This window comes from Muscardinus avellanarius (assembly GCF_963383645.1).
Source record: "Muscardinus avellanarius genome assembly, chromosome: 1".
Classification (NCBI taxonomy): Eukaryota; Metazoa; Chordata; class Mammalia; order Rodentia; family Gliridae; genus Muscardinus; species Muscardinus avellanarius.
In genome coordinates, this window is record NC_137786.1 from 37302595 (window position 1) to 37320711 (window position 18117).

Sequence of the window (18117 nt, forward strand, 5' to 3'; positions counted from 1 at the left end):
ATTACCAGTACAGATCTTTCTATTTTTAGCTATTTAAGTTGTAGATTAGGGAAGAGTCAGGATTGTGCTAATTGGGAGAAGAGCCATTATTAAATTATTCATGAAAGGATTTGGAAACTAATCAAGTGAGGCCAAATGGCCTTTCATCCATTTACATTCACAATCTCTTCCTGCTTTCATCAGACCTGATTCTTTCTATATGCAGGAAGGTTATAACTTTCACCAGGCCATTTCTAATAAATCCAAATTACACTTAATCTATGGACCATGGCTTTTGATAAAAGAACCAAATCTCAAAAAAAAGCCCCAAGAGAGCATAGATGCAGACACACAGAGAACCTCTAGTTTTTATTTTTAAGATGTTTAATTTTGAAGGTCTATATTTGAGATTGTAAGCTTTATCAGGCATGCTTTATTAAACCTTTCTCAAATTCCATATGAAATCTCCTGCTCTTATCAATAAGGTGTACATGTTTTGCATGTTTAAGGCACAGATACAGTTTTTTTTGGCATCATATTGAAAGGTCATCTTCTCTATGGGCCATATATTCTTGGAAAAAAGACCAATTCTTACTCAACTGTGTTCTCTGATCATTTAAAATATTTCCTGGTTCATAATAAATGTTCAAACTGTGTTTGAGGAATAAATGAGTAAACCAAAGGGAAATCAGTGTAACGTGAAATGTTTTCTTTTTACAGAAGAAACTGAAGCCAATCATTTATTTATTAAGTAGTTCTTTGAATTAATAAAATAGTATGCATAACTGCAGCTTTGAAATCAGCAAATCCACGTGCAACATTTTGATTACTATATGTTTAAATATCAAAATTATGCACTCTTTTTTGACATGGTGAAAAGCCTTTGTGAATGTAATTTTTCTATTTGGGAATTTATGCAAACCAACAAAAGTAATTTGATTTCATCTTCATTTAGGGAGTATATAATATAGACCAAACTGGCAAAGTTCTCATTTTATGCTTAAAATGTATCAAAATGAAAAGCTATGAACATGTTACCAGTTAGACATGTTAATATGCAACAAACAGTATTATGGATTTGTTCAAGTATCCTAGAATTTGCTGAATCATACTTTGAATCATCAGTGCATCTCAATATGAGAACAAAGCAAGAAAAATATTTTGTTGCTGTCAGGGCCTTAGTTATAAATGTCAATGGATAATTCTGGAGATCCTCACTGATTTCTGTTGAAAAATGCTTTATTTAGCCTTCAGTGGTCTCAATTTCTTTCAGCAAAAGGAGCAGAGGCCTGCTTAGCATATTGAACATACAAGCAAAGTCTCTAACATTATCACTGGTGAAAGGTCTTAAAAGAGTCCCAGACGCTAAGAAAGTGTATTTATGTCTGAGTGGTGTGGAGGTCTGCATCCAAAATGAAGATGGTCTCCACTTTATCACTTTGACAAAGGTAAGAAGACAAAATACCTCAGTATTAGGGAAAAAGGAATTCAAATGGCAACACATTTGATTCTACTTTTGTACATGAGCCCTAACTCCATCCTTTGAATAGCCAATTAGTTTTCTTTTCCTCAAAATAATCATAGCCAGTTTCTTTACAAATATAGAAGAGTTTAGAAAAGACACCTGGAGGCCCCCTAGAGACCAACACTAAGTAGAACCAATTGCCTTCTATAATACTTAAAAGGTTAATAGGAGGAATCATCACCTTATAAACAATATAATACCTGCTCAATAGAAAAAAGAGTGTTGAACAACCATACATTCACATGTAAAAATAAATATAAATCTAGGAACAGACTTTTAACCTTTCACAAAAATTAACTCAAAATGGATCATAGAGCTGAATGTAAAATGCAAAATTATAAAAATCCTTGAAGATAACATCAAAGTTTTAAGCCTCAGATTTGGTGATGTCTTTTTAGATTTAACAGAAGGCACAATCTATGTAAGAAAATATTGGCAAATAGGACTTTACTAACAATAAAGATGTCTGCTCTGTAAGGACACTTTTGTGCATGTGAGAGAACAAGCCATGGTCTGAGATGTGTCTGCAAAAGACATCTTATAAAAGGACTGTTATCCAAAAGTATACAAAGGCCAGGCGTGGTGGCGCACGCTTGTAATCCCTGCGCTTGGGAGGTGGAGACAGAAGGATCCTGCAGGTTTGAAGCCACCCTCGCTGGTTTAAGAGACCCTGTTTCCAAATAAAAATATAAAAAATAGGTCTCAGAGTGTAGCTTGGAGGTAGAAGGGATTCCAAGAACCCCAGTACCACACCCCCCAAAAAAAATGTATACAAAGAGCTCCTAAAACTCAGTACAAAATCAATTTGTTTACAAAGAAGTTAAAAGATCTGAACAGATGCTTCATTAAAGAAGACATCCAGATGACAACTGGGAATATGAAAAGAAAGGAAAACTATAGACCAATATCCTTAATGAACATAGATGCAAAAATTCTAAACAAAATACTAGCCGTACGCATTCAAAACTATATCAAGAGAATAATACATCATGACCAAGTTAGTTTCATCCCAGAAAAACAAGGCTGGTTCAACATACACAAATTAATACATGTTATTCACCACATAAATAGAACCAAGAACATAAACCACATCATCATAGCAATAGATGCTGAAAAAGCATTCGACAAAATCCAACACCCATTTATGTTAAAAACACTGCAGAAAACTGGGATAAAAGGAACATACTTCAACATCATTAAGGCAATATACTGTAAACCCAAAGCCAGCATTATATTGAATGGGGAAAAACTGCAAGAATTTCCTCTGAAGTCAGGAACAAGACAAGGATACCCACTATCACCACTCCTTTTCAATATAGTCCTTGAGACTCTTGCTGCAGCAATAAGACAAGAGAAGGAAATCAAAGGAATTCACATAGGAAGAAAGGAGTTAAAATTATTCTTATTCGCAGATGACATGATCCTTTATCTGGAAGACCCAAAGAACTCTACCAAAAGACTTCTGGAGCTGATTGACAAATTCAGCAAAGTCGCAGGATACAAAATCAACCTAAGGAAAGCAGTGGCTTTTCTTTATGCCAACAATGAATCCACAATGAAAGAAACAAAGAAAACAATTCCACTCACTATAACTTCAAAACCAATAAAATACCTAGGAATAAATCTAACCCAAGACGTAAAAGACCTCTAAAATAAAAACTATAAAACATTAAAGAAAGAAATTGAAGAAGACCTTGGAAGATGGAAAGATCTCCCGTGCTCATGGATAGGCAGAATAAATATAATCAAAATGGCCATTCTGCCAAAACTTATCTATAGATTGAATGCAATTCCCATTAAAATACCAGTGACATTCTTCATAGACCTAGAAAAATCAATCATGAACTTTATATGGAGAAAGAAAAGACCCAGAATAGCCAAAGTAATTCTCAGCAATAAGAAACATGCAGGAGGCATCACAATCCCAGACTTCAAATTATACTATAGAGCAATAGTAGTAAAAACAGCATGGTACTGGCACAATAACAGACATACTGACCAGTGGATTAGAATAGAAGATACAGAAACAAATCCACACATCTTTAGTCAATTAATCTTTGATAAAGGGGCCAAACTCATATGCTGGAGAAAAGACAGCCTTTTCAACAAATGGTGCTGGGAGAACTGGCTATCCATTTGTAGAAAGATGGAACTAAACCCCTATATCTCACCATGCACAGGAATCAACTCAAGATGGATCAAAGGCTTAGAATTTAGACCTGAGACTGTGAAGTTAGTAGAGGAGTTCATAGGCTCAACACTACAACATATTGGCACAGGCAGTAACTTTCTCAACAAAACCTCCAAAGCTCAGGAAATTAAAGCAAGAATTAACAAGTGGGATAGCATCAAACTAAAAAGTTTCTTCTCATCAAAGGAAACCATCAATAACCTAAAGAGGAAGCCTACAGAATGGGAAAAGATCTTTACCAGTCACCACTCTGATAGGGAGCTAATAATATCCAGGATATACAAATAGCTCAAAAGACTCTGCACAAGTAAAACAAACAACCCAATTAAGAAATGGGCAAGTGAACTGAATAGACACTTCACAAAAAAAGAGATACAAAGGGCCAATAGATACATGATAAGATATTCTACATCATTGGCCATCAGGGAGATGCAAATCAAAACTACACTGAGATTCCATCTAACCCCAGTCAGAGTGGCAAGCATAAAGCAATCAAATAACAACAAATGCTGTTGAATATGTGGGGAAAAGAGGAACTCTTTGACACTGTTGGTGAGAGTGCAAACTAGTTCAGCCACTTTGGAGATCAGTTTGGAGATTCCTTAGAAAACTGAGGATGGATCTACCATATGATCCAGCTCTACCACTCCTGGGTATTTTTCCAAAGGGGTTGAATTCAGAGAACTATAGCAACATTTGCATCCCTATGTTCATAGCAGCACAATTCATAATAGCCAAAAACTGGAACCAACCCAGGACTCCATCAACAGATGAATGGATTGCAAAACCTTGGGAAATACACACAATGGAATTCTCTTCAGCCATAAAGAAGAACAAAATAATATCATTTGCAAGAAGATGGAAAGTCCTGGAGAACATTATGTTAAGTGAGATCAGCCAAGCACAGAAGGAGAAGGTACATATGTTTCCTCTAATATGCCCAAACTTGGAAACACAGAGGATACCAGTGGGACTCAAGATAATGGAGGGGAAATATCAGCAAAGTTTTAATGGAAAGATAGGAGAGGAGGAAGGCTGATCTTGATTAATGAGGGTCTACATCCAATATGTGTAAAAGTATGAATATGACATGGTTACCCTGGAAAATCATTGGTGGGACGGGTGAAGGCAAAACAGGGGCGGGGGGGAGAGGGCACCAAGTACAGTTTAAATGTATACCATTTATGTTCAATAAAAAATTTGTATTAAAAAATAATAAAAATTAAAATTAAAAAAAGAAAAGATTCTCAACCCCATATGTACTTTGGGAATTATACATTCAACTGACAATGAGATGCTACCAACATAGAGTAGAATGGACAAAATCCTAAACTGTGACAAATATGATTCTGAGGATGCAGAGTACAGGAATACTCATTCATTGGTGACAGGAAGACAGAATGATACACCTTGGCAGCTTCTTACAAAGATAGGATCCAGCAACAATAAACCTTGTCAAAATTAACTGAAAGCTTTTATCCACACAAAGGCCTGCATACAAATATTTATAGCACTATATTTATAATTATGTCACATTAGAAGCAACTAGGATGTTTCTCAGTAAGTGAATGGGTAAACAAACTCTAGTACCTCCAGATAAATGAACATTATTCAAAGATAATAGGAAATAAACTAGCAAGCCATGAAAGGACATGTAGGAACTTGAAGTACATATTGCAAAGAGAAAGAGTACAGCTTGAAAAAGTTATATACTCTGTGATTTAAACTATTATGTATAGAAAGGAGAAAATTACAGAGAGGTCAAAAGATCAGTGGTTGCCAGGGGCTCAGCGTGAAGGTGGGAAGAATAGGTGGAGCTCCAGGCAATTTTAGGGCAATGGAACTCTTCTGCATGGTATTATAAAGGTAGATATAGAACATTAGGCATTTGTCAAAAACTCACAGAATTATACAAAGTAACAAGTGAACCATGTGCACTATGGATTTTTGTTAATATTAATATATTCTCTTTTGAGGGGACATGTTGTTGAACCCAGGGACATTCTACCTCCTAGCTACATCCCTGCCCTTTTCATTGTGAAATAGGGTCTCATCTAAGTTGCTGAGGTTGCCGTCAAACCTGCAATTCTCTTGTCTCAGCCTTCCAAGTACTAGGATTACATGTGTGTGCCACCACACCTGACAATATTAATGTATTCTTCTTGGCTCACATGTTAGAACAAATAAATCATACTAATGCAAGAGGGTACTATTAGGACAAACTATCAGGTGGAAAAGCAAAAGAGGGTTGTATGGGAACTATGTTATCCAATCATCCTTCTGGAAACCTAAAACTGCTCTAAAAAAGCCTTTTAAAAATTCTGCTTAACCAATGTACATGTTTTGACTAGTCCCTGCTATAAAGATGCCAACTTTACTTTCATATTTATTACTTGCTTAGCTATAAAACAATATACTGTTGGAAGAAGGAAACAGAATCAAACAGATCTGGATTTCTTTTTTTCTTACTTTCTTTTATTCTTTATTTTTCTTCTTTCTTTCATTTTAGTGGAGATTGAACTCAGTGGCATTCTACCTCTGAGATACACTCCAGCCCTATTTTTTTTTTTAAATCTGGAAACAGGATCCTGCTGAGCTGCTAAGGCTGGCTTTGAGTCCTCCTGTCTCAGCCTCTCAAGGCCTGGGATTACAGGTATGTGCCACAACACCCAGCTTGATATGGATTTCAATTCCAGCTAAGCCATATACTAACTAGAACATGTTGAGAAAATTATGTGACTACTTGAGCCAATGTTTCTTTATGTGAAAAACAAGTATCACTTTATTATTAAAAATGTTAAATGAGATGATGTGTGAGAAAATATCTAGTAGAGAACAAAGAACATATGAGTTATTCTATATGTGTTAGTTCTTTTATCTAGGTATCATTGTTTTATAACATGTTCTAAATATTTAAACTTTATGAAAGTTTGCTTAGATAATTTTAAAAGTGGAAAAAGCCAAAGCACTTAATACATTTAAAATGTTGTATTATTGTGACATGAAGGAAATATTCAGCTAAGTTCTTTGCTTAGAAATAAGCAACAGAATGAAAAGTTAAATTTATAAATGCTATCATTCTTTTTATAAGGTAGAGCCACACCTCATCAAGATTCAAATATTACTAAGCAGTGGTATATGCTGTAAACAGTCTAAACAGGTTCTTCTCACAGCCAATACCGTAAGCTGAACTTTCTCCAATACCGTAAGCTGAACTTTCTCCTGTATCTTTCCCATCCTATACCTGACTCCCTCATTTCCCCACCCCATTCAGTGCATTGTAATCATACATCATGATGAATTTCAGAGTGATATACACATGCACAAAGCATTCAGTGAGCCTCTCTCCAGCTCCCAACCTGCTCCTTCCCCATCCTCATGCAGAACACCGAGATTGGCATTAATAGCTTTGAGGCTTCTTAAGCCAGAGGCCTAAATTTGACAATGACTACCTCCCTGTGATAGAATTTTTAGCTGCTTATGATTTCCCTCTGTTTATATCATCGTCTTTCTTCCTTAAAGTAGTTAAGGCACTCCCCAGATACAAGAAGCAATTAAAGAGGATGAGAGAAAAAATATGAAGCCTCCTCTCTGAGGAAAATCAGGTTAATTTTTTAAAAATAAATTACAGACATGGTGGCACATGCCTGTAATCCTAGTTCTTGGGAGCCTGGGACAGGAAGATCCCAGGTTCAAGACCAGCTTGAGCAATTTAGCAAGATTTTATTAAAAACAAATGAGCTTGGCATGGTGGTGCACATCTCTAACCCTAGTACTTGGGAGGCTGAAGATTTCAGGGTCCAGGCCAGTGCACATTAACTTAGTGAGACCTTGCTTCAAAAAAAAAAAAATAGAGCTGGCATATAGCTCAGAGGTAGAATGTCCTTGCTTTTAATTCCCAGCATTCCAAACATTAAAATAAATTTTAAAAGGGTTGAGGGTGTATCTCAGTGGTAGAGCTCCTCTGGGTTCATTCCCAGTATAAAACACACACACACACACACACACACACACACACACACACACCCCTCTAAAATACTTTGTTCTAAAAAGAAAAGGGGGAAAGAGATATAAACATCTGATGAATCTGATGAACTGGTTTTCTATTGCTCTAACAACACATTACTACAATATTAGTAACAAAATAATTCAAAATTTTTTAAATCTTTCTGTTCTGTAGATCAAAAGACTGAGTGGTCCTCCTTGGTTAAAATCAAAGCATTTTCAGGGCTGCATTGTAGTCTGGAGGCTCTGGAGAAGAGTTGTCTCCTGGCCTTCACCAACTTTTAGAGGCTGTCACAATCCCAGGCTCCTAGCATCTTTTAGTTTTCAAAGACAGCAATGGCAGATCAAATCCTCTTCTGCGGACATCAGCGTCTTGACCTCCCTCTTTGTCTTTTAAAGATTCTGCTCACATGGGCTCTACCTGGATAACTAAGGCTATTTCCTCATTTCATTAGGTCAGCTGATTCTCATGTGTAATTTCATCTACTGACTAAATTGCTTTCTACCTTGTAAAGCAACACATCCACAGGTCCTGAGGATTAGGATATGAACATTTGGGGGGCATTATCCTGCATACCACAATAAATGACAAGTCAAGAGTGGTTCACCCAATCAGTAGAAATCAGGGCAACAGTTGTACCTAATACTTTAGGTCTTTGTGAAAGAGTAAGTTAATTGATGAGGAAGACACCTAAAAGGGCCTTCAGCAAACTCCACTTTGGAACTCTTTCCACAGATATGTGTAGCCTGTAGGCAGGGGTGGACATACCTCTTTGACATAACTTTTTATCTACTGAATTTGCTTAGACATCCTACTGAATCTAAGGTCTTAATTTAGTACTCATTTCTATTTATGATAAACGAAGCGTATGTTAAGTTTATTTCCAGGAGGCAAGCCCCTTCTTTGCACAGTCATTGAGAGAGAGCAAAAAATAGACAAGACACAGAGAACAGTCTTACTAACCACCTGATGACAAGTGACTTAACACTATTTATGGCTATAGATTTAGTCCCAACTTCCTTGGATATCTGTTAGTGTGAAAATATTGACCAATGAAGAATCACCTGAGCTTGAGCTCTGGGGTACTTATAATTTTAGAGACTAGTAAAGGAAATAATAAAAGCTAAAAGTGTTTTGTTTCTCTCAATATTGACTAAATTGGGAATGTATTCCCTGATCTCATAACTATACCCTTTTTAGAGCAGTAAACCATGTTATGTGGAGTTTCCACCCTTCCCAAAGCCTGTCTCCAGCCTGGCTGATTTCAGAACATCCTTCACCATTTGACTACATTAGAAGTATATTTCCATCTGCCATATGATTTTTGAAATGTATTCTTTCATACTTAAGTTGGATTCTTCTGGTTGCAAGGAGGAGAACTACATTGAGATGTCTCAAATGTAGGATGAGAAGTTTAAAAATACCTAAGAAAAGGCAGTGGTGTAATGTGCTTCTTAATTATGCCCAGGACCAAATTTTTATGATTATGTAATTGTTTCCTAGGTCTCAGCCTTCTGAAATAACCATCCGGATAAAATTATATATTCCCTGTAGAATACAAGTAGAGACTAGATCCCATATTGCTATTTATTAACAGTGTGCTTGGTGTTGGACTTAATTATGTTGCCGTCTCTGTTCTGTAAGCTTTATCCTTATATAACACTGAATAAAAAGAAATCAAACTCAAAACTATCAAACTTTGGAAAATTATGTAGTTTATAAGCATACTTTGAGAAACATTATCCCAGTTCTCTGAACTCTTTTGGATCTAGATTTGTGTGAATCCACTCTGCACAGCTATCTTCATTAGAGACACGCTCTCACATCACACTCTGGGCCAATTAATCTGATTTCTCTAATCATGAGTGTCCTAATCGTTCACTCTTGAAAGTGGCGAGAGGTTTCTCAGAAACCACTTTGGATTTTACAGAAGTGGAGTGATCGAATCAACACTGACTTTGTTTTTGCAATGTGGGCAGAGGACAAAATTAACCTTTTGCTTTCTGGCTCAAGGCAGTCATTTGCTTCTAAATGGAAAGCCCTTAACATATTCACTGTATTACCTGGGGTTGCATACAAACTAAATATATTTAGTAATTCAGGTTTTGGCGAGCCTAGACTTTTTTTTTTTTTTTTTTTTTTGGAGTACTGGAGATTGAACCCAGTGGCATTCTGCCTTTGAGCTACACTCCCAGCCCTATTTTTTATTTTTTATTTTGAAACAAAATCTCACTAAGTTGCAGAGGGCTTCACTAAGTAGCTGAGGTTTGCCACAAACCCGTGATCATCCTGTCTGAGCCTCCCAAATCCTGGGATTATAAGCATGCACTGCCAAGCCTAGCTGAATCTAGACAATTTTAATGTCCAAGTTGGGATAGAGGCAGGTGTTTTGTAGGAGACAAAGATTGAGTGAAAGTTGGTGAGTGGGTGATTCAAGACATTTTATTTTCATGATACCAGACATTGTTTCTGATGTCAACAAACATTTCAAGAACAATTATTCTGTAATATTTTAGAGAAAATTATGAATTCCTTTGAGTATTTAATTGGAGATCACAATTCCTTCACCAAAAAACAAAATTGCATGCAGACACATGCAAAATAACATTTTGGAAAAAGTTCAGGTACATTGTGGATCCCACAAAAGCTGACCCAGATATAGACTTATGTTCTAGGAACATTAACCTGTACCCTTCTTTTAGAAGAGTCTTTTTGTTGCTACCACAGGTACTCTTACATTATAGTCTTTGTGAGAATCACCCGGGGCCAATTGTCAACAGCTTACCTGCCTGGCCTCCACCCAGATATCTACATTTAGTTTTAGAGCCACAGATGATGCTGGTGCTGGTGATGAACAATCACAGTTTGAGGAATGATTACAATTGATAAACTGAGAAAATAGGCAGAAAAATTGGCAGCTTAAAAGGTATAAAACATAGGAAAACCATCAGGGCATTTCCCTTTACCACATGAAAACTGCAGTATGGAGAACAGTGCTAGATTTTCGTGTTCTAGACTATATGCTCTATATCTGCTGCTCTGTTTAGCTTGGTCATCTGAAACATCATTTTCATCTTCCTCATTGATATTCTCTCCTATGAAAATATATTTTCTGCATAAAAAAATTGAGGATGGAAATGGACAATTTTTCTCTTACCCCAAACTCTCTCCTTTCTCATCCAAGGGCCTTCTTTCCTCTTTATGTTCACAAGACCGTACTGCTACAACTCAAAAGAGGCCAGGTTAAGGAGTACTGAGTGAAAGGAATGTAAAGACTCTGTCTTATAATGGTGCCAGATGGAGCCCCATGTTGGGGCGCCAAAACTGTAATGGTGTGAGATGCAGCCACGGGTTCTTGTTCTTAATTACTTTAGAAAAGAATAGCCAGAACTATGCTGCAAGCTTAAGCAATTTTTATTATTACAAAGGTAGAAAGAAGGGACAGAATATTATAAAGTACTACATCAGAGAGTGACAAAGTGGAGTGCCTTGAAAATAAGACACTGAAGGTTTTCAATACCGAACAGTTTTTATAAAGATTATTATCTCCCATCTTTGCTTAACCAGTAGTCTTCCTGACCTGACACAGGTGTTGATCCTCCCATTAACTCTGGGGCAATTCTTTTGATATGATTATAAAAACTCACTTATCTTACACCCTGCTTGACTAAATGCCTTCTTCCTGTAGATGTAGGCCCGCCCTCATCTCCAGTGCAGGCCCAAGCCTTTGTTATGATCAAAATGTGTTACTTGATTATCATAGTCAGGGGTCACATGGTATCTGCCTTCTTTGTAAAAGAACTGTACCATCCTCCTGCATCCTTGGAAATGTTAGCCTGTTGGCTAGAAGTTATTTATTATGTAAACTTGTCTTTAAAATATGAAGGCCCTGGGCTGCAACTCTTTTGTGTTCTTGCTAATCACTTTTGGTGCAGGGAACTCTGCTGCTTCCCTTCTCTGACTGAGTGTCTGTGCAACACCAAAGCTATTTTACAATACATTTTAAAATTAGTACCAAGCCATTTCCCAAAACCGGCACATTCCCCATCATGTCTTATACCAGCCTCTAAAGTTTCCAGACAGCAACTTGGTGAGATATATATACACAGTGCAGGAGGTTCTTCAGAGGTTGGCAGCCAGTTATGCAACTAGATGATGGCACTATAGACAGAAGCAGAGGACGTTTTGACTTCTTTCTGCATGGGTTGGAAGGCTCGTTATCTGTCTAAGCAATGGTCAAAATGGAACACAAACTCATCTATCCCACAAGGATAAACTGGTCACATAGCCAGAGAATTCTATTGACATATCTAATAATCAAATTTTAGTTACAGAGAGTAGTGGGTACACGTTGCTCCTATGGCATAGACCTCAGCCCACTCTCACAATCCTGGCTGGTCAAATTTTTCTCTTTTGTCTTTCATCATAAATAAAAATTGTTTTCAGATAGTAGAAAAAGAAATTGGCAAAAGGAGTGGCACTGGTGTCTGATGCAAGAGGACATGTGAGTGGTTCTCATCAAGGCAAAAGGAAAAAAAAAAAATTTGATCCTTCTTTCATTGTTGACTCAGTGAGGTGGTTCCCTTGGCAACAAACATGGGAGGGGGCAGAGCTGGGAGAACTGCGAGCTCCTGTCCAACTTCACCCACAGAAAATTAAAAGGCTTTCAGATAAACAACGCTGATGGCCCAGGGACAATGGCTCATGTGATGGTGGGAAGAGATGGGTGGCCAGGAAGGGAAACAAATGACTGCTTCAGTGTCATCAAAATTTAAGGGAGACAAAGCACACTGGAGGCGCTGTTTCATTAGCATTCAAATAAATCAATTAGACCCAATCAAATCCAATTATTGTATGTTGCTGTTTGTCTCCTAAGTGATTTCTTGAGGTGAAAAGAACAGAACCTTCCCAATTAGAAAAGAGCTAACAAATATTTTATTAAAAACCTAATGAGACTTGCACCATGGTATGTCACGAACTTTCAAAGTACAAAACAAGAAAGCTTGAGGGTTTGCAAAAGTTGGATGATATTCATCTCCAGTGGCGGTGGTATGTGAGAAGAAGGTACAGGATTCTCAGCTTGGCATTGGGGAAACTTAAAAGCACTGCTGGAATCTTCTTGAAAAGTTTCTGGAGGCCAAGTGTGGTGGCACACTCCTGGAATCCCCATACTCAGGACGTTGCGGGAGGATCACAGATTTGAGGCCAGCTTCAGCAACTTAGTGCAGAAGCTATTTAAAAAAAAAAAAAGAAAGAAAGAAAGAAAGAAAAGAAAAGAGAGAATGAGTTAGGTTTTAGCAGCAGAGAAGGACATTTATTACATAAAGTAAAGGTACACATTTTTAGAATAGAATTTAGGCAATCTCAAGAGTGGGACGTACTCCCAGGGCTTTAGATCAGGATTTTATCAGGGTAAATAATTCGGTAGAATATGTAGAACCCACAGGGACTGGGCTTTTCTCATGGCTGGGGAATGTTGAGCAATTTCTAGAGGGTCTTGTCTGGTTTGGTATGTGGGGTTCAGTTTACATCAATGTCTCTGGTGGTTAGGTAATGGATGCAGTAATTGGGCCTGAGAGTTATGGTCCAATGAGATGTCACCATACCCTAGAGGTTAATGGTCTCTATTTAAATCTTATTTCTGTTTTGCTACATTCTAGAAAACTTATATGGAACTGGAAAGTTATAAAGTAATTTGTGGTTTGTTTGTCTTTATATTCCAGCTCTTTTCTGTCCCTTAGGCTCCTTTGTCTGGCAAAAGAGTTGTTTACAAGTTGTTTGCTCTATAATTTCACGGGGATATAGTTCTTTTATAGACTCAGTGTTCTCTCTGTATCCTTAAATTTCTATCTCAGAAACATCAACAAAGATGATGATAGGATGAATATTTTCAAAGAAAGAACATGATTAAAATAACAAAGAATTAAGAAAGCCCTTGAGAAAACTGATAAAGTCTTTGAATATTTTTGCAAGAGTATTCCTGTGGTTTTAAAACAAATTAAAGAGAGGAAGCTTGTTCCTTTGTGCCACTTTTAGAGAAACACCTTCAAACTTAATATAATTAATTTAAATTTTATTAAGTATATTTACATTCATAATTTTAGGGTCATATTTCAAGATAAAGTTCTACAAAACTTTCATCCCATAATTTAACATATAATCTTGAATCTCTTTTAAAAGCAAATTCCTGACAACTGAGAAAAATGGGCAGAAAAAACTAATATTGTAGCAGCACCTGAAAACCAAATTAAAGCCACAGTTCTGTGATAACATATTGAGGTAGGGAGGCTGCAGGAAAATGCCAAACATCTCAGAGAACTGGCAACCAGAGGAAAACCAGAAAAGATGAATGAAGGGACTACTTTATTTTTAAAGTCCCAGCTGTATGTATGCAGTGGATCAGCTCTATGTATGCAGGGGAAAAGGAGTCCCTTCCACCAACGCCAAAAAAATTCTCCCACAGGATTGTAAGTTAGTACAACCATCATGGAAATCAGAATGGGGGTTCCTCAAAAGACCAAGAATGGAATGTGACCCAGCTATACCATGCCTCAGAATCTTTCCAAAAGAATTAAAACCAGCATACTATAATAATACATGCATTCCCATGTGTATAGCAGCATGATTCACAATAGCCAAATTATGGAACCAATCTAGGTGTCAACATCAGATGAATAAAGAAAATGTGTTATATATATCCAATGGAGTTTTACTCCATCAGAAAGAAAAATAAATTATGGCATTTTCAGGAAAATGAATAGAAATGAAGACCATCATACTAAATGAAGCAAGCCAGACTCAGAAAATGAAATATCTGTTTTCTCTCACATGTAGAAGCTAGGGAGAAAAATAATAGAGAAAAAGATATTTGATTAAATAGAAAGGAGGCTTGTAGATTAGAGGGCGTGGATGAAGAGGAGAGAAAAGAAGGGAAAGGGGAGGTACTTAGGAATGAAAATTGACCAAATATGCTATGTGAATGTACAAATATATCACATTGAGTCACATTATCATGTATAGTTGAAATGCATCAATTTAAAACATTGAAAGAAAATCCTTTTTCACTGATTTTTCTTTTTTTATTTATAAGGATACAATTTATTTGGTAATAATGACATTCCTTGAGTTGGGCCAGGAAAACAAAGGTTGATTTATTTCCTAGTAACAAAGACAAATGGCCCGTCTGCCCCAGCCTCTTCCTTATTCTCCATGGTTAAGGCCAGGTTGCCATGGACTCTGGTCTGTTTCACCTATTGGTGCAAGAGAATTCTAGACATACTCTTTCAGAAACATGCCCACATGGCCCTGGTGATGGAAACCGTCCAGTATCTGAAAGTCTTAAAGGCCACATGCTGTTTTTTTCCTACTCTCAATCCCACAATTTGTGTTTAAAACAAAGGGCTATGCTGAAAAATTTACACACCTCAAGCAAAGTAACTTTTCCACTAATTTTTATAAGGACTGATGACTAAACAATTAGGACTTTCTATGTACAGAGAGAACCTAGCATGAGGTCTTTGAGCAAAAGGGTTAGAACCCAACAAGAAGGAGATTTTCTTTGTTTTATGTACTTCCCTCCCACATTAGCCTTAGTCCCTTGCATTTAGAATGTACCAGCAACTCTAAAGAGTTACACCTCCAGCCTGACTTTATTTTTTATTTTGAAACAGGGTCTCCCTAGGTTGATGAGAGTACCACTACTTGCTGAGGCTGCCCTCAAACCTGTGATTCTCCTGTTTCAGCCTCCCAAGTACTGGGATTATAGGTGTGTGCCACCACGCCCAGCTATAGGGATGTAGAGTTTTTTAGTGGTTTTTGTTGTTGTTGTTCTGGGACTTGAACCCAGGGACATTATATCTCTGAGATACCCCTCCAAGCCATTTTTAATTTTTATTGTTTTGAAATAAGGTCTTGCCAACTTGCTGAGGATCTGGCTAAATTGCTAGGCTGGCCACATACCTGCAATCCTCCTGTCTCTGACTTCCAAGTACTACAGATGTATGCCACCACACTTGGCTTGGAGAGATAAATCTCTTAAAGATAAATTCCTAGAAGTGAAATTGCCAGGTCAAACAGTGATTGCACATATAGTTTTGACAGTACTTTATATATAACCTCTTTAGGGGTTATATCGTGTTATATTTCTGCAAATATAACATTATGTGAAGCTATGAATGGACATTGTCTGTGAATGTGCTAATCTCTTAGGAGATACTTTCCAATTTTTTTTCTTGTCTCTGCCCACCTCCTGCCAACTGTCCATCTCTTTATCAAAAGTAATAGATTAGCAGGATGTGCATCCATTCCTGAGCATCCCTCACCTTGCCTGCTTCATGAGGGCTCTTTGGTGATCTCAATAGTTCTAAGTCATTCCCAGGATCTCTTAAACAGAAACAGTGTCTGGGTTTTGCATTTACCAGTTCATCCCATGAGCAGATCTCTGAATAAAGATAGAAGGGTGGAGAGTAATAATTCTCTTGTAGGTTCCAACTATTAAGATTTAAAGGAGCTGGGCGTGGTGGCGCACGCTTGTAATCCCCACGCTTGGGAGGCAGAAACAGGAGGATCGTGCAGGTTCGAAGCCAGCCATGCGCGCTGGCTTAGGAGACCCTGTTTCCAAATAAAAATGTAAAAATAGGTCTGGGAGTGTAGCCCGGAGGTAGAAGGGCTTCCAGGAACCCCAGTACCACACACACAAAAAAATTTTAAAGGAGGCCAGGTGTGGTGGTGCATGCCTGTAATCCCAGTACTTGGGGGGCTGAGACAGGAGGATCTCAGGTTTAAGGACAGCCTTAATAATTTAGCAAGATGCTCAGAACCTAGTGAGACTCTGTTTTCAAATAAAATATTAAAAAGGGTAGAGGTGTAGCTTGGGTTCAATCCCCAGCACCAAAAAAAAAAAAAGAAAATAAAACAAACAACAAGGACAAGAGACAATTTAAAGAATGATTTAAAGGATATGGAAGAGAGCCCTTGGTACACATGTGCCCTCTTAGTAAGTGGTAGGGAGATAGCTTTCAGGTCCTCTTTTCATCCCTCAGTTGTAATCCCATGGGAAGAAGATCAAGTTGGCTGCTAGGACAGAGATAGCCACTGTAATCTAGTAGACTGGGCTCCTCAAGGAACAGGACTGCTGATTTGAAACTTTAGCTTCCACTATTCCTGGTCTTCCCCAAATTTGCCTGCCCTCATTCAAAGGATGTCTCTCTTCTGAGAAACAAAGCTAAACCTTTGCTCTATATCCAATATGAATTTACATGCACATCATAGTCCACTGTCAGGAAAATGGCACCTTAAACCCGAGATGAACAAATAAACGAAACGGGTTGTTCTGACATGAGTTTCCAAAACAGATGAAAACTTTATTCCTTTCCAGTGAGTTACTGGCTTCCTCAAAAGCAAATACAAAATGAAACAACAATAATGCCTACTCTCTTCCTGTCTTTTGCAGTACGGATATGTAAGGACTTGATAACTGATATGTAAGATTTGATAATTATATAAAAAACATATTTTTTATCATTGATAGACTATTCTAACCTTTGTAATTTCGTGGTTTTCAAGTAATTTGCTTGTATTTTTTAAAATTTGTCAATCCCATTCTCTTAACATATTATAAATTATTTTCTTATAAAATTAATGTTTTGTTTTTTTTCTGAGTTTTGTTTTCATATTCTCTACTTCTCCCTTATAGTAAATACCTCAATATTTGCCATTTTTCAGCTTCTATATTTATGATTCAGGATTAGCAGAACAGCAAAAGTCTCTGGATAGTTAGACATCCTGACAAATTATCCAAACTAACTTTAGCAATGATAAAATGGATGCTTTATCTTGATATACGTCTTCATTTGAGAGAGTTTACATAAACTGTAAAGGACAAGTTCCAGTTAGAACCTTTGCTAGAGTGACGGAAAGGTCCATTTGCTTCCTAATATTTCTCATTTTCCTGTCTCTATAGAAATTGTTACATGGTACATTTGGCTCATTTCATTGGAATGATTGTCTAAAATCAAACTTCTTTTTCAAAATAAACTGGACCTGAAAACAAATAGAGTGAACAAAATGTTCTCAGTTAACCAAATTTTTTATTCATTATGGAAGGATGTCTCCACCAGCATTATCACTGCTGTAATGCAACAGCAGTATCACTGTTGACTGCCACAACTTAGAGGAAGGAAATTTATTTGCTAACAGTTTCGGAAATTTCAATGGTTCAGTTCATGTTAGGCCAGTTACATCTGCAGGGCTCAAAGCAGTGGCAGAAAGCAGAATAGAGAGATAGATAGAGAGGGAGAGCGTGTGCTGTGCTTTCACATCACAGAGGCCAGAAGCAAGAGTGCAAGCAGTAGGATTAAAATACACAAGAATAAACAGCACAGGTTTCTCAGGGTCTCACCTCTTTCAGCCATACCC